This window comes from Hypanus sabinus, chromosome 31 (genome assembly GCF_030144855.1).
Source record: "Hypanus sabinus isolate sHypSab1 chromosome 31, sHypSab1.hap1, whole genome shotgun sequence".
Taxonomy (NCBI): domain Eukaryota; kingdom Metazoa; phylum Chordata; class Chondrichthyes; order Myliobatiformes; family Dasyatidae; genus Hypanus; species Hypanus sabinus.
In genome coordinates, this window is record NC_082736.1 from 22,144,887 (window position 1) to 22,162,635 (window position 17,749).

Sequence of the window (17,749 nt, forward strand, 5' to 3'; positions counted from 1 at the left end):
ACACCACCAGGTTCAGGGACAGTTATCACCCCTCAACCGTCAGGTCCCACACCACCAGGTTCAGGGACAGTTATCACCCCTCAACCATCAGGTCCCACACCACCAGGTTCAGGGACAGTTATCACCCCTCAACCATCAGGTCCCACACAACCAGGTTCAGGGACAGTTATCACCCCTCAACCGTCAGGTCCCACACCACCAGGTTCAGGGACAGTTATCACCCCTCAACCATCAGGTCCCACACCACCGGTTCAGGGACAGTTATCACCCCTCAACCATCAGGTCCCACACCACCAGGTTCAGGGACAGTTATCACCCCTCAACCGTCAGGTCCCACACCACCAGGTTCAGGGACAGTTATCACCCCTCAACCATCAGGTCCCACACCACCAGGTTCAGGGACAGTTATCACCCCTCAACCGTCAGGTCCCACACCACCAGGTTCAGGGACAGTTATCATCCCTCGAGCATCAGGTCCCACACCACCAGGTTCAGGGACAGTTATCACCCCTCAACAATCAGGTCCCGCATAGTCCTACAGCGTTTTTCAGAAGTTAAACCAACACACACACACACACTCCAGGCCTCCAGTCCTCGGCCGCAGCCTCTCACTCATCATTTCAGGGGCCAATCTCCAGGCTCTTCCCAGGTGGAGACTCGCCCCCTGACAAAGTTGCCGCTTTATGAGGTGCCTCCTCCTGGTTCAGCGTGTTGTGCGCTCAGAGATGTGACGGTGGTTATTAGAGTCACTGTTGCCTTCCCGTCGGCTCGAACCAGTCCGGCCGTTCCCCTCTGACCTCTCTCGTTAACGAGGCTTTTTCGCCCACAGAACTGCCCCCCCACTTTATGTCTTCTGCTTCTCGTAGCATCCTCCGTAAACGCTAGACCGGGGGTTCCCAACGTTTTTATGCCATGGACCCCTATCAGGAACTGATTGGGAGCCCCTGCCATACAGACTGTTGCGCGTGGAAACCCAGGAGATCAGCATTTTCTGAGATGCTCAAACCTCCCATCTGGCACCAACAACCATTCATTTAGCCCACATTCCTTCCCCCCCTTCACAACAACCGAGCCTCTTGAGCGGGCTCTTATGCACTGTGGCTGCCACGTGATTGCTGATTGGATATTCACATCAGCGAGCAAGTGTACCTAATGAAGAGGCCACCCAGGGTATTTACATTGCATCTGGGCTGACTGGATTCTCCCGGCTCCAGAAGCCCAGAATAGAAAGACCATGTGCTCGCATAACTGAACGCTAAATATAGATTAAAGGCCGTGGCTAACGAGGGTGAAAGTATCGGAGGAATTCTCATGCGATAAACAATCCGCTGGAGGAACTCGGTGACTGTGGGCATGGGAACGTTTCGGGTTGGAACCCTGAACCCGGACGGACCCTACCGTGTACAGAACGCCGGAGAAACTCAGCATCCTGACACGGCCGCCAGATGTCTGCCCGGAGCAGCCGGCGAAGGAGGCCCGAGCCTCCGTTTCAAGTCCGTCACGTCCGCAGGGCAAAAACCCCACGGAGCCCGGAGAGGCCTCGCGGCGCCGCGGGAAACCCGCCCGGCCCCGGCCTATCCGGACGGCGCAGGACCCAACGGGCTGCCACGTCCCGGAGAAGTCTCTCACTTCAATGGCAATAGCAGTAACCAAGCAAGGGGGCCCAATGTCCGGACAGTCGCAGCAGAACACTAGGAGCTTGCCCGCCGGTGTCCACAGAACACAATACTTTAACCTCCTGACATCACCCAGCGGTCAGAACGACGCTTTTGAGTGCGGGAGACCCGGGTTCAATTCCCGCAGGCTGCCTGTGAGGAGTTTCTACATTACCCACCCCACCTACCAGTTAATAAGGTCTTTCTAAACTGCCCCTGATTAGGCTTGGACTAAACTGAGGGTTTGCTCCGTGCTGTGTTTCAATAATTAAGTAAATGGAACCCCCCAACTGCCATTAACTGCCATGCTCTTCTAGGCAGCCAGAACTTTGTCTAAACTCGCCTGTAAACTCAGCCCCCGCCCCCCGTCGTTAGCCTCTTGCGAGCCGGAGAACAGGGTATTTTTCTTCCTGACCTTTCCTGTAATATTAGCCCAGTCCACCCCGCCCACTGCCATTAACCCTGTGCTCCTCTCGTGGCCGGAGAACACAGCGCTTTCTTCTAAGCTGGCTTGTAGGCGTTACCCCAGCCCAACGACCCCCGGCCGTTAGCCCCTGCGCTCCTCTGCCCCTTTTAGTGCTCCCCCCTTCTCTGGAAAATGCTGACTTTGGCGAGCGCGCGCGTGCCTGGAGTAGCCGGCATTCCCTGCATCTTCCACTGGCGCAATCATAAACCGACACCCGGCGTAAATGAGAGTCCTGACCTTGGCCCGTATCCACTCACCCGTGAGTGTGTATCTGCCCTGCTAGCGAAGCAACAGACTGAATTCCGCCTGAGTCGAGGAACCATCCTGAAGAAGGGTTCTACCCGTTTCCTTCCACGCCTCGGGCGGCATTTCTGCCGTTTCCGTAGCATTCATCTGTCTTATTTTACGAGCCGCCAGCTCGACGCCCGACCCAGCACGGATGGGGGGGCCGGCTGGATTCGAACCCGGGACCATTGGCCTCAAAGTCCGGTGCTGATGTCGCTGCGCCAATAACGGTAGAAGGGTCGCGTCCCCAAAATCTCGGCCCTTTATTCCTTTCCATGGATGCTGCCTGGCCTGCTGAGCTCCTGTCTCTTTCTCTCTCTCTCCAGACTCCTAACACCTGCACAAATATCTTCCCTCAAGAGAAACCTCACCTCGAGTCACTGCAGCAAAGTATCCTGATGAAGGGTCTCGGCCCAAAACGTTGACCGTCGACTCCCTTACGCTGCCCCGCCTACGTTTTGCCCCCGCAGCTTTACTTTCACTAGGAGCTTTGGGATTAGGGGGTAGATTTGATGGAGGTAAACAAAATTATGAGGGGTGCAGACGGGGCAAATGCAAGCAGGCTTTTCCCCCCACTGAGGTGGGTCAGATTAGTAGAGGTCGTGGGTTGGGGGTGAAAGGTTTAAGGGGAACTCGAGGGGGGGGGCTTCCTCACTCGGAGGGTGTCTGTCAGTCTTTGTGTGTAGGCATTCCACTGATTTGATTGCATTTCTACTGTGAATGCCTGCAAGAAAACTTGGCGACGTATATACAGCAAGTTCACTTCGAGCTCGGTCGAGTGTGGGACCAAGGGTGGATTCAGGTTTGACCGAAATACTTGAGAGAAGCCGGGGTAAGTCGATCGGCTGGGTGGGGGGGGGGGGGGGGTGATGCGTGTCAATAGACAATAGGTGCAGAAGTAGACCATTCGGCCCTTCGAGCCTGCACCGCCATTTGAGATCATGGCTGATCATTCACTATCAATACCCGCTTCCTGCCTTGTCCCCCTATCCCTTGATTCCCCTATCCATAAGATACCTATCTAGCTCCTTCTTGAAAGCATCCAGAGAATTGGCCTCCAACTTACCTTCCGAGGCAGTGCATTCCAAACCCCACAACACTCTGGGAGAAGTTTTTCCTTAACTCTGTCCTAAATGACCTACACCTTATTCTCAAACCATGCCCTCTGGTACTGGACTCTCCCAGCATCTGGAACATATTTCCTGCCTCTATCGTGTCCAATCCCTTAATAATCTTATATGTTTCAATCAGATCCCCTCTCAATCTCCTTAATTCCAGCGTGTACAAGCCCAGTCTCTCTAACCTCTCTGCGTAAGACAGTCCCGACATCCCAGGAATTAACCTCATGAATCTACGCTGCACTTCCTCTACAGCCAGGATGTCCTTCCTTAACCCTGGAGACCAAAACTGTACACAATACTCCAGGTGTGGTCTCACCAGGGCCCTGTACAAATGCAAGAGGATTTCCTTGCTCTTGTACTCAATTCCCTTTGTAATAAAGGCCAACATTCCATTAGCCTTCTTCACTGCCTGCTGCACTTGCTCATTCACCTTCAGTGACTGATGAACAAGGACTCCGAGATCTCTTTGTATTTCTCCCTTACCCAACTCTACACCGTTCAGATAATAATCTGCCTTCCTGTTCTTACTCCCAAAGTGGATAAACTCACACTTATTCACATTAAACATCATCTGCCAAGTATCTGCCCACTCACCCAGCCTATCCAAGTCCCCCTGAATTCTCCTAACATCCTCATCACATGTCACACTGCCACCCAGCTTAATATCATCAGCAAACTTGCTGATGTTACTCTCAATGCCTTCATCTAAATCGTTGATGTAAATCGTAAACAGCTGTGGTCCCTGTGGCACCCCACTAGTCACCACCTGCCATTCCGAGAAACACCCATTCACTGTTACCCTTTGCTTTCTACCTGCCAGTTTTCTATCCATGTCAATGTCTCCCCCCCGATGCCCTGAGCTTTGATTTTACCCACCAATCTCCTATGTGGGATCTTATCAAATGCCTTCTGAAAATCTAGGTACACTACATCCACTGGATCTCCCCCGTCTATCTTCCTGGTTACATCCTCGAAAAACTCCAACAGATTAGTCAAGCATGATTTGCCCTTGCTGGCTCGGCCCAATCCTATCACTGCTATCTAGATATGCCACTATTCTATCTTTAATAATGTCGTCGATAGGACGAGGCAGATGGGCAGAAGGGCCTGCTCCTGTGCTGTACGGTTCTACCGCTCCACGGCCCTCACTGCGGTTCCAGGTGTGCGGGTGCAGACCCTCCTGCTGCCCCATCCTGGCCGTCACACAAAGGCAGGACACGGTGAGGCACCGGCCTTGGCCAGTCAGACCGGGGGACGCGTGGCAGTTGTACGAGAGGCCGGTGAGGCTGCATTTTGGCGCACTCCGTGCCGTTCTGGGCACCGGGGAGATCCCACCGATCGGGAAAGTTGCCAGGACTCAAGTTACGGACAGAGGTTCGCACTGCAGCGCGGGGGAACGAGGGGCCACCTTAGGGGCACCTCAGATTATGAGGAGGCGGGGTGAACGCCTGTCAAAGGCCCAACTCCACGCCCCCCGTCGTGCGGGGTGGAAACGGGCAAGGCCGGCCAGCCCACTGTACAGAGGAGGCAGGGGATTGCAGAAGTGCCCATGAGCTCCCCAGAGACAGGCTGACACTAGTGGATACACAAGTGTTTAATTGAACAAAACCAGACGCTCTCGGAGAGAGAAGCCTGCCTGACCCAGCATTACACAGCATTCTATGTGCTAAAGATCGAAGGGTAATTCTGCAGTTGCAATGTACATACAGCGCTTCCTTTAAATTACATGTAGTTTCCACACACCTCCCTCTTCGCCCCGCACTCCAAGACACCCTAAACAAACGTCAGTCAGCATTGCCCGGCGTCCACAGCTCGAGGAAGCTATCGCCCAGGGCGACATTTTAAATTTCATCCGCAACCCACAATCAGGTCTAAAGATTGGCGGCGGAAGTTAATATCGTGAGAACGCCATAATAAAGTCCAAACACACCACGGACCACAGGGGACGGGAGGTCATCGATGGGAGTTAAGGGCCCGAGTATTAAGATAAGGAAAGGAGGCAGTGTAGCACAGAATCGATGGGCCGAAAGGCCCCCTGAATCACGTCGCTGTCAACTCCACTGAACTTAGCGAGTTCGTGGCAAGGGTCTCCTCGCCAGGGAGCGGCACGGAAGATTTGAGGAGCGTTTCCCACAGTCAGTGGTTGGAAATATTCCCAAGCAGAGCTCTATTTTAAATCAAACCAATGTTGTTTATAGGAACAATTCCCAAGCCGCTGGCCAATTGCAACATTCCTGACAGATTCTCAAACGCTCATTGGAGAACCTAAAGAGTTTACGATCTCCGGTTAGTTTCCGCAGGTGGCATCCTCACCACCCCCACACCCGCCCCTGAGGCACAGGAGCAGAAATAGGCCATTCAGCCCATCGAGTCTCCTCCTTTATTCCACCATGGCTGATTTATTATCCCTCTCATCTCACTCTCCTGCCTTCACCACCCACTAATCCAGAACCTGTCAACCTCCACTTTAGATCTACCCAACGACTCAGCCTCCACAGCCGTCTGTGGCAACGAATTCCACGGATTCACCACCCTCCTCTCTTCATGAAATTCCTCCTCATCTCCATTCTTAAGGGGTGTCCATCTATTCTGAGGCTGTACCCACCTGGTCTTAGACTCCCCCACTATTGGAAACATCCTCTCCACATCCACTCTATCTGTGTTCTCTGGTCCTAGACTCCCCCACTATAGGAAACATCCTCTCCACATCCACTCTATCTGTGTCCTCTGGTCCTAGACTCCCCCACTATAGGAAACATCCTCTCCACATCCACTCTGTGTCCTCTGGTCGCAGACTTCCCCACTATAGGAAACATCCTCACCACATCCACTCTATCTGTGTCCTCTGGTCCTAGACTCCCCCCCTGTCGGAAACATCCTCTCCACATCCACTCTATCTGTGTCCTCTGGTCCTAGACTCCCCCACTACAGGAAACATCCTCTCCACATCCACTCTATCTGTGTCCTCTGGTCCTAGACTCCCCCACTACAGGAAACATCCTCTCCACATCCACTCTATCTGTGTCCTCTGGTCCTAGACTCCCCCACTATAGGAAACATCCTCTCCACATCCACTCTATCTATGTCCTCTGGTCCTAGACTCCCCCACTATAGGAAACATCCTCTCCACATCCACTCTGTGTCCTCTGGTCGCAGACTCCCCCACTATAGGAAACATCCTCACCACATCCTCTCTATCTGTGTCCTCTGGTCCTAGACTCCCCCACTGTCGGAAATATCCTCTCCACATCCACTCTATCTGTGTCCTCTGGTCCTAGACTCCCCCACTACAGGAAACATCCTCTCCACATCCACTCTATCAGTGTCCTCTGGTCCTAGACTCCCCCACTACAGGAAACATCCTCTCCACATCCACTCTCTCTGTGTCCTCTGGTCCTAGACTCCCCCACTATAGGAAACATCCTCTCCACATCCACTCTGTGTCCTCTGGTCGCAGACTTCCCCACTATAGGAAACATCCTCACCACATCCACTCTATCTGTGTCCTCTGGTCCTAGACTCCCCCCCTGTCGGAAACATCCTCTCCACATCCACTCTATCTGTGTCCTCTGGTCCTAGACTCCCCCACTACAGGAAACATCCTCTCCACATCCACTCTATCTGTGTCCTCTGGTCCTAGACTCCCCCACTACAGGAAACATCCTCTCCACATCCACTCTATCTGTGTCCTCTGGTCCTAGACTCCCCCACTATAGGAAACATCCTCTCCACATCCACTCTATCTATGTCCTCTGGTCCTAGACTCCCCCACTATAGGAAACATCCTCTCCACATCCACTCTGTGTCCTCTGGTCGCAGACTCCCCCACTATAGGAAACATCCTCACCACATCCTCTCTATCTGTGTCCTCTGGTCCTAGACTCCCCCACTGTCGGAAATATCCTCTCCACATCCACTCTATCTGTGTCCTCTGGTCCTAGACTCCCCCACTACAGGAAACATCCTCTCCACATCCACTCTATCAGTGTCCTCTGGTCCTAGACTCCCCCACTACAGGAAACATCCTCTCCACATCCACTCTCTCTGTGTCCTCTGGTCCTAGACTCCCCCACTATTGGAAACATCCTCTCCACATCCACTCTATCAAAGTCTTTCAATACTCGATAGGTTTCACTGAGATCCCCTCCCCCATTCTTCTAAACTCCAGCGAGTACAGGTCGTAAGCCTCCTCACAGATTAAACCTTTCATTCCCAGAATCGTCCTCGTAAACCTTCCCTAGACACTCCCCGGTCACGTCCCAAATCCTTTGTTAAAATATCTCCTGAAGCTGATGTGCTTTTTCCATTTAGCATCTTAACAGCTACCTCACACAAGCCCGAAACTGCACAAAATACCCAGAGAACCCGTTGTAACGTTGGTTAACTGCCTGGCGCACATTCACATCTGGAATATAAAACCAAGGGTGTAACGCCTAGGCTTCATAAGGCACACCGGCCAGAACGTATTTGTAGTGTTCTGAGAAGTTTTAGGCCGTTTATCTGAGAGAAGTGTGCTGGCTTTGGAGAGGATCCAGAGGATGATCCTGGGAAAGGAAGGGTTAGTGTATGAGGAGCGTTTGAAGGCTCGGGGCCTGTACTCGCTGGGGTTTAGAAGAACGGGGGCAGGGAGCAGATCTCACTGAAACCTATCGAATATTTCAAAGGCCTAGATAGAGTGGATGTGGAGAGGATATTTCCTATAGTGGGAGAGTCTAGGACCAGAGGACACAGATAGAGTAGATGTGGAGAGGATGTTTCCTATAGTGGGGGAGTCTCGGACCAGAGGACACAAAAAGAGAGGATGTGGAGAGGATGTTTCCTATATTGGGGGGGCCTAGGACCAGAGGACACAGATAGAGTGGATGCGGAGAGGATGGTTCCTATAGTGGGGGAGTCTAGGACCAGAGGACACAGACAGAGTGGATGTGGAGAGGATGTTTCCTGTAGTGGGGAAGTCTAGGACCAGAGGACACAGATAGAGTGGATGTGGAGAGGATCTTTCCTGTAGTGGGGGAGTCTAGGACCAGAGGACCACATGTAGAGTGGACGTGGAGAGGATGTTTCCTATAGTGGGGGAATCTAGGACCAGAGGGCACAGATAGAGTGGATGTGGAGACGATGTTTCCTTTAGTGGGGGAGTCTAGGACCAGAGGACACAGATTGAGTGGATGTGGAGAGGATGTTTCCTATAGTGGGGGAGTCTAGGACCAGAGGACACAGATTGAGTGGATGTGGAGAGGATGTTTCCTGTAGTGGGGGAGTCTAGGACCAGAGGACACAGATTGAGTGGATGTGGAGAGGATGTTTCCTGTAGTGGGGGAGTCTAGGACCAGAGGACACAGATAGAGTGGATGTGGAGAGGATGTTTCCTATAGTAGGGGAGTCTAGGACCAGAGGACACAGATAGAGTGGATGTGGAGAGGATGTTTCCTGTAGTGGGGGAGTTTAGGACCAGAGGACACAGATAGAGTGGATGTGGAGAGGATGTTTCCTATAGTGGGGCAGTCTAGGACCAGAGGACACAGATTGAGTGGATGTGGAGAGGATGTTTCCTGTAGTGGGGGAGTCTAGGACCAGAGGACACAGATAGAGTGGATGTGGAGAGGATGTTTCCTATAGTGGGGGAGTCAAGGACCAGAGGACACAGATTGAGTGGATGTGGAGAGGATGTTTCCTGTAGTGGGGCAGTCTAGGACCAGAGGACACAGATTGAGTGGATGTGGAGAGGATGTTTCCTGTAGTGGGGGAGTCTAGGACCAGAGGACACAGATTGAGTGGATGTGGAGAGGATGTTTCCTATAGTGGGGAAGAGCCCAGGACCAGAGGACGCAGCCTCAGAATAGGTTTGGAGTTTATTCCTCGCAGTGTAGGAGATTGAGGGGAGATTTGGTTGAGGTACACGAAGTTATGAGGGGGAGAAACAGAAGGTTTTCGCCTCTGCCACTGGGGCTGGGTGGGTTGAGAACTGGAGGCCACTGCCCCGGCGAGAGGCGCTGGAGGGGTACGGGGGCACTGGCGGGAAGTGGCGGAAGCGGTTCCCGCTTTAACTTTCGAAGAGGAGCCTGGACATGTGCACGGACGGGCAGCGCGGGGTCTGTGGGACTGCAGCCCGGCCTGGACTAGATGAGCCGAAGGGTCCACTCTTGTCCTCTGCTTTTCCGCGCCGCCCTTCGCGGGCCCGTCCGCGTGTGCTCGCAGGGCAGTCGAGACAGGCTCAGGCTGTCTCTTAGTGCAGAATAAACGGCTCCTCTTGTTGAGTAAACAAATCCTCGAGGTCTCTGTTTGAAGTGCGACAATGCCACAAGTGTCCCTGTAATTACTGACAACACTCCGCCTCGTCGTTCCCCTCTGTTAAAAACCGGCACCTCAGTCAGACAGAGACATCTCTGCTCTACGTCTTTGACCACCCCCCAGAACCCTTTAACGCCGCCGACAATCATTCAGTACACTTCTACCAGATACCCCCTGGACCTGATCAAGTGGCCACTGAGTGTATGTTCCTGGACTTCTGCTGCTGTAGTCCAAGGTTCGACGTGTTGTGCGTTCGGAGACGACCCCGGTTCAATTCCCGCCACTGCCCGTGAGCAGTTTGTACGTTCTCCACCCAATGATCGCTTGGGTTTCCCATGGGTGCTCCGGTTTCCCATGGGTGCTCCGGTTTCCTCCAGAGGTTGGCAGGTTATTTGTCCTGCGATTAGGCTAGGGGTAAGCTGGGGGAATCGCTGGGGCGATTCCGCAGTAACTACAGTCAGCTGACCGTACGTGAGAGAGAAAAGGGACGTCAGGGGACTGCCAGTGTGGTCAGAGGGAGAACAGGCTGCCGACCCACAAACTGCACTTCACTCTCCCACCTGCTTCAAGAGGAGGGTGTATTGACCGGCCTGGTGTGGGAACACCAACGTCTTTGAACGTTAAATCCTACAAAAGGTAGCAGATTCGGCCCAGTCTGTCACGGGTAAAACCCTCCCAACCATTGAGCACATCTACACGAAACACTGTCATAGGAAAGCAGCGTCCATCATCAGAGACCCCCACCGCCCAGGCCGTGCTCCCTTCTCCAGAGACCCCCACCGCCCAGGCCGTGCTCCCTTCTCCAGAGACCCCCACCGCCCAGGCCGTGCTCCCTTCTCCAGAGACCCCCACCACCCAGGCTGTGCTCCCTTCTCCAGAGACTCCCACCACCCAGGCCGTGCTCCCTTCTCCAGAGATCCCCACCACCCAGGCCATGCTCCCTTCTCCAGAGACCCCCACCACCCAGGCCGTGCTCCCTTCTCCAGAGATCCCCACCACCCAGGCCGTGCTCTCTTCTCCAGAGATCCCCACCACCCAGGCCGTGCTCTCTTCTCTAGAGGCCCCCACCACCCAGGCCGTGCTCTCTTCTCCAGAGATCCTCACCACCCAGGCCGTGCTCCCTTCTCCAGAGACCCCCACCACCCAGGCCGTGCTCTCTTCTCCAGAGATCCCCACCACCCAGGCCGTGCTCCCTTCTCCAGAGACCCCCACCACCCAGGCCGTGCTCTCTTCTCCAGAGACCCCACCACCCAGGCCGTGCTCTCTTCTCCAGCGATCCCCACCACCCAGGCCGTGTTCCCTTCTCCAGAGACCCCCACCACCCAGGCCGTGCTCTCTTCTCCAGAGATCCCCACCACCCAGGCCGTGCTCTCTTCTCCACACGGATGGAGTGGATGTGGAGAGGATGTTTCCTATAGTGTGGGGGAGTCTAGGACCAGAGGACACAGATAGAGTGGATGTGGAGAGGATGTTTCCTATAGTGTGGGGGAGTCTAGGACCAGAGGACTCAGATAGAGTGGATGTGGAGAGGATGTTTCCTATAGTGTGGGGGAGTCTAGGACCAGAGGACACAGATAGAGTGGATGTGGAGAGGATGTTTCCTATAGTGTGGGGGAGTCTAGGACCAGAGGACTCAGATAGAGTGGATGTGGAGAGGATGTTTCCTATAGTGGGGGAGTCTAGGACCAGAGGACACAGATAGAGTGGATGTGGAGAGGGTGTTTCCTATAGTGGGGGAGTCTAGGACCAGAGGACACAGATAGAGTGGATGTGGAGAGGATGTTTCCTATAGTGTGGGGGAGTCTAGGACCAGAGGACACAGATAGAGTGGATGTGGAGAGGATGTTTCCTATAGTGTGGGGGAGTCTAGGACCAGAGGACACAGATAGAGAGGATGTGGAGAGGATGTTTCCTATAGTGGGGGAGTCTAGGACCAGAGGGCACAGCCTCAGAATAGAGGGACGTCCATTTAGAATGGAGATGAGGGGGAATTCCTTTAGCCAGGGGGTGGTGAATGTGCGGGAATCCGTTGCCATGGGCGACTGTGGAGGACAAGACATTTAAAGCAGAGGCTGAGTGTTCCTGATCCCTCGGGGAGTCAAAGGTGACGGAGAGAACAGGGTTGAGTGGGATCATAAGTCAGCCATGATAGAAGGGCAAGAGGGGACTCGACGGGCTGAACGGCCTAAGCGGGCTCCGACAAGCCGGTGCGCTCCATGTCCGCCTGTTTCTAATTAGCTCACGTTTGCCAGCCCTCACAGGGGCTTTCTCTTCCATCTCATGGTTAATTGTTGGGCCTCGGGGAGGTGAGGGGGGGGGGGGGATTCGCTGGAATGCTGGCGCACACCAGGCCAGAATTTTTTAGCTCAGTAACTTTTCTCAGAATTTCCTGGAACCGATCACTCTTGTGGGCTGGAAATACCAAAAGCTCGGAAATGTGGATGCAGCAAACCAGGGCTGCTCCTGCGAGATAGTTCTTGTGTGTACTTAATCACCAAAGAAAGAAATTCATCAACTCAGATTAGAACCCCGGGGTGCGATTTGCCTTGCCAACGTTCCTGAAGTGTCACGTCAACAGACGGTTCCTTCTTGTTATTTGTCCCAGTACAACTTTCTGTCACCACACTTCCACATCACCGGCATACAAACACTACTGTCACACTGCCGGCTGCCAAAGGGTTAAGGGCAATCAACCTTGGACACGCCCCATAGGAAAGAAACCATTCATGTTGTTAACTCCGAAAGTCTGGCATAGAGCAGACCTGGTTTCATCTATCTCCCTCTCTCTGTCCCTTACTCTCCTCTGCCCCGCTTCCCTCTCTCTCTCTGCTTCTCTCCCCTTCCTCTCTCTCTCTCTCTGCTCCCTCCCTCTCTCTCTCTCTCCCTTTCCCTCTCTCTGTCCATCTCTCTCCCCTTCTCCTTCCTCTCCCTGCTTCTCTCTCTCCCTTTCCCTCTCTCTCCCCCCTCTCTGCTTTCTCTCTCTCTCCATCTCTCTCTCCCCTCCCTCTCTCTCTCCCCTCCCTCTCCCTCTCTCCCCTCTCTCTTCTTCCTCTCTCTGCTTCTCTTTCTCCCTCTCCCTTTCCCTCTCTCTCCCTTTCCCTCTCTCTCTGCTCCCTCCCTCTCTCTCTCTCCCTTTCCCTCTCTCTGTCCATCTCTCCCCTTCTCCTTCCTCTCCCTGCTTCTCTCTCTCCCTTTCCCTCTCTCTCTCCCCTCTCTCTGCTTTCTCTCTCTCTCCATCTCTCTCTCCCCTCCCTCTCTCTCCCTCTCCCTCTCTCCCCTTTCCCTCTCTCTCCATCTCTCTCCCCCTCTCTCTGCTTCTCTTTCTCCCTCTCCCTTTCCCTCTCTCTCTCTGCTTCTCTCCCCTCTCTCTCTGCTTCCCTCTCTCCCTTTCTCTCCCCCCACCCTCTCTCTCTCTCCCTCTCTCTCCTTCTCCTTCTCTCCCTCTCTCTCTCCTTCTCCCTCCTCTCTCCCTCCCCCCTCTTTCTCTTTCTCTCTCTCTGCTTCTTTCTCAACTGTTTCTCTATCTTCCCCAGCTTCTCTCTCCCCCCACGTTGTTTCTACAGATTTCTTCGTTGACTCCACTCACTCTGTTCTCCAACACTGAGCAATTTTCACTTATCTCCTCAAGAACGGTCGGAAGTCAACCCCAGGAACACTGTAAAGATCAGAACCCAATTGTGCCCGGGCTGGCCTGTGGGCGTCTGCGTCTTTGCCCAGGCGTCGTGAGGGACAGCCATAAAGGATTCCTGCCCTCGGCAGTTTGGAAAGGCAAAACGAAAGATTTTTTTAAAACAGCACATAATCCAGTCAGACATTTTCCCTTGACTGCGTACAGGTTGTTATCCGAGGAGATTCTGCAGACGCTGGAAAGCCAGAGCGACACACGCTCAGAATGCTGCTGGAGCTCAGCAGGTCGGGCAGCGTCTACGGAGGCAAAGACTTCGGCTGAGGCCCTTCATCGGGGCTGGGGGGGTGGGGAGGTGAACAAGCTGGCAGGTGATAGGTGAGACCAGGTAGGTGGGACGAAGTGAGAAGCCGGGAGCTGATTGGTGGTCAGGCGCCGAGGGAAGAGGAATCCGATTGGAGGAGGGACCACCCGAGGGGGGTGATGGGCAGGGGAGGGGAGTCCTTTAACGCTGGAGCGTGGGACCGACTTCTGGCCAGCGCTGGGGTCGACTTCCACCTCAGATTGGGCCCAGATCCAAACCGCCATGTCCCGTGCACGGATCAGGCAGCCTTGCGTGCCGGAAATCTGAATCCCACTCCACAGGCAGACGGTTCACAAGGGGACACTGCCAATCAACACCAAAAGCTCCTTGCAGGTACCCCTGCTCGTCCTCAGATTCCCCTGCAGAAGAGGGCTCCTTGAGGGATTATACACCCAGTGGCCACCTTACTCCATACCTGACAAAACGGCCACCGTTTCGTAGCCCATCCGCTTCAAAGTCTGCCGTGTTTCTACGCTCAGAGACGACCTTCTGCACACCACTGCTGCAACGGGTCACCGTCTGCCCATTCCCCTCCCACCTCCCTCTCGCTAGCAAGGCCATTCCGCTCACTGGGTTTCTCGTTTCCTGCGCCGCTGTTCGCAAACTGAAGGGACCGCCGTGCGGGGAAGTCCCGGGAGATCAGCAGGCCCGCACGGTGCCGACCATCGCCCCAGCTCGTGTCCCTGCGCCCGTGGGGCGACGGTCAGTGCCTCCTGACCGTGTCGGCGTGCTCTCACGTGATTGGCTGATCAGAGGTAGCAGCTGAACGCGTCACAAAGTAGCCGCTGGCTGTGTAACTCCCTTGAGATTCATCCTCCTGCAGGCATTTCCCGGAAAATGAGGAACTGCAGTCGGATTTACGAGGAAACAGAACTACATGAAGACAACCAGGGTGCAAGAGAAGACGGGGGCAAGGTTTCTTTTTACACAGAGGGTGCTGGGTGTGCAGAAGGTGCAAGCAGGGGTGGTAATGGAGGCAGAAACATTAGGGGGCATTTGGACAGAATGGATAATCAACAATTTCCCCCCCTCCCCCCAGGGTGGTAACATCTAATTCCAGGGGTTCATTCTTTTAAGGTGATTGGGGGAAAGTATGGGGGGAGGGGGAGGGGATATCAGCTGACACTTGCAATACTCTGGTAGTGCAGACAGGACTCAAGAAACTCTTAGATAGGCCCAACAACGATAGAAAAATGGAGGGCTATGCAAAACCAGATCTCAAGATACAGGAGCAGAATTGGGCCATTCGGCCCATCGAGTCTGCTCCGCCATTTCATCACAGCTGATCCATTTTCCCTCTCAGGCCCTATCTCCTGGTGGTGTGGGACCTGATGTTTGAGGTGATAACTGTCCCTGAACCTGGTGGTGTGGGACCTGATGGTCAAGGGGTGATAACTGTCCCTGAACCTGGTGGTGTGGGACCTGATGGTTGAGGGGTGATAACTGCCCCTGAACCTGGTGGTGTGGGACCTGATGGTTGAGGGGTGATAACTGTCCCTGAACCTGGTGGTGTGGGACTTGATGGTCGAGGGGTGATAACTGTCCCTGAACCTGGTGGTGTGGGACCTGATGGTTGTGTACTTCCTATCCGATGGTGGTAGCGACAAGGACGGTCTGTGGGGTGCTGAATGGTTTGGCGGGTGGGGTTCTGCCTGCGACGGGCTGGGCTCCATCCCAACCGCCCTGTCCGTCCTGCGGCGCTCGGCATCTCGCCGAGGTGCACATTAACCTCCGGGTGGGGGCGAATTGCGGTCCATCACAGGCAAGGCTGTCCCGCGAACCGGCGAGGGCAGAAATCCCAGCCGCCCGAGCCCAGGACGGGGCCGCTGCCCTCCGGGGCTCCCTCCTCCCGGCCTCGCCGGCACACTCATCCTCCAGAGGGTGTGGGAAGGGGTGGGGCTGCCCATCTGACATCAACTCGGGATCGGGCGGATCGCGCATTCAAAAAATGAAGGCGAGCTGCCGTGGAACGCTTCAGCGTGAGGCTGCAATTTGTTTTTATTTAGAAAAGGGCTCGTCTCACTCTGGCAGCGGGGGAGAAAAGAGCCCAATCTGCACTCGGGTGGGGTCACCAGCAGCCTGTTGCATAACGTCTGCTGGTTCACGCCGAAACCCCGGCGACACGCCCTTTCACTCCGCTGCCCCTCTCTCTCCCCTCGCTGGGAAGGGTTCCCGACCGAGACCAGGCGAGAAAATAAATTCCCAAGTCAACTCCGGACCTCTTTTTTTTTGGAAAAGGCAGAACTTTTCGCAAAAGACCCTCGGCAACGCGATCGCAATATAAAGCGCCATCTCCACAATAACTCCCCCCTCCCCAACACACACACCCACCCACCCTCAGTGTCTGACGACCCCATGAACGATTCTGCAGGTTTGATATCCGAAATACAAACCCCGCCCCACCCACTCGGAATACTTCTCACTCCCGTCCCTCGCCTATGCTGAGCTAGAGTCGGGGCGTGATTTTTCTCTCCCTCTCGTTCCTTCACGGATAGCCTCTCTCCCCCCCCTCCCTTCTCCACTCCTTTTCTCTCCCCCCCCCCCCCCCGACCCCGAGTCTTGCCTAGTCTCTGAACCGCAACCACGAATTCCAAGGTTTTCACCCTGGCTCGCCGCCCAGAGGGTGGCCGAGGAAAAGGAGAGGCTATTCCCCCCCCCCCACACCCCACGCCCAATTTCAAGCACGATTCTCCAAGAAAGTCAACACCTCCAGCGCCTGCCAAAATCCTCTTTCAAACACTTTTTAAAGCGAATCCCGACGTCCGACTTTTCCCCCCTTCAGAAAAAAAAAGTTTTGCAACTTTACACAACTTTCTGACGCATTTTGCATTTTTATTTCTTCGGGGCTGAGATACCGCCCACCCCCCCACCTTGACAGTCCCCGTGTTTGGGTCGCTGTTTGCCCACGCGTAGGGCGATCAAACGCAACTAAGATCGGAGGACCCACCCCCAAAGGGCATAAAACTTTCCTTTAGCAAATCCAGAAGCCACAACAGCGGGAAACATTTCCCCCCTCAAGGCGCAAACGGGGGGGGGGGGGGAACCTCGGCAGTCAATCCTTGACTCCACTTAACGAAGTTTTCTCCAAGCTAAAACTTTACACAAAGTATGCATTAATTTTTTTTTCTGAAGAAAGTAACTGTGAGAGGTTTCAGTGTTTACCTGGCGGGCAGCAACTTGCGGGCTAAAACCGGCGCCGTCGCATCGTGCCGGGGCACCCCACTGCGATCGAGCCCGTTACCGAATGCAGAACACACGCGTACCTCCAGCCTCCCGATCTCGATAATAAGCTCGTCTGTTACGGGGCTGGGTCTCTTGTACACAGCCGGGTGTGTCCCGCAGGGGTGGAGACTCGAGTGAGTCGTGTTAAGTGGCGAAAAAAAAGTAGAAAATTATATTAGCATGTGTCAGAGCGGTCATGCGCCGTGGCAGGTTTAACTCGCCCGGCGCCGGATCCGTACCTGGCTCCGAGATACGGCCCAGTCCCATCACAGGAGGAGGCCCTCTCCCCGCTGCTCAGCACATCGCCCAGTATCAATTACCCCCATCAATCAGGCCGTATACCCTCTCCCCGCTGCTCAGCACATCGCCCAGTATCAATTACCCCCATCATCCAGGCCGTATACCCTCTCCCCGCTGCTCAGCACATCGCCCAGTATCAATTACCCCCATCATCCAGGCCGTATACCCTCTCCCCGCTGCTCAGCACATCGCCCAGTATCAATTACCCCATCATCCAGGCCGTATACCCTCTCCCCGCTGCTCAGCACATCGCCCAGTATCAATTACCCCATCATCCAGGCCGTATACCCTCTCCCCGCTGCTCAGCACATCGCCCAGTATCAATTACCCCATCATCCAGGCCGTATACCCTCTCCCCGCTGCTCAGCACATCGCCCAGTATCAATTACCCCCATCATCCAGGCCGTATACCCTCTCCCC

At 54.5% G+C, this 17,749-nt stretch overlaps 1 protein-coding gene across 1 annotated transcript in view; it reads right to left on the reverse strand.

Annotated features, from left to right (window-relative positions):
- Positions 1 to 17,099, reverse strand: part of ahnak (AHNAK nucleoprotein) — an 83,570-nt gene extending 66,471 nt beyond the window's left edge. Inside the window, exon 1 of the mRNA XM_059955138.1 lies at positions 16,970 to 17,099. The gene's annotated coding sequence lies outside the window, so the exon portion shown is untranslated. The remainder of the gene's footprint in view (positions 1 to 16,969) is intronic.
- Between the last annotated feature and the right edge of the window lie 650 nt (positions 17,100 to 17,749).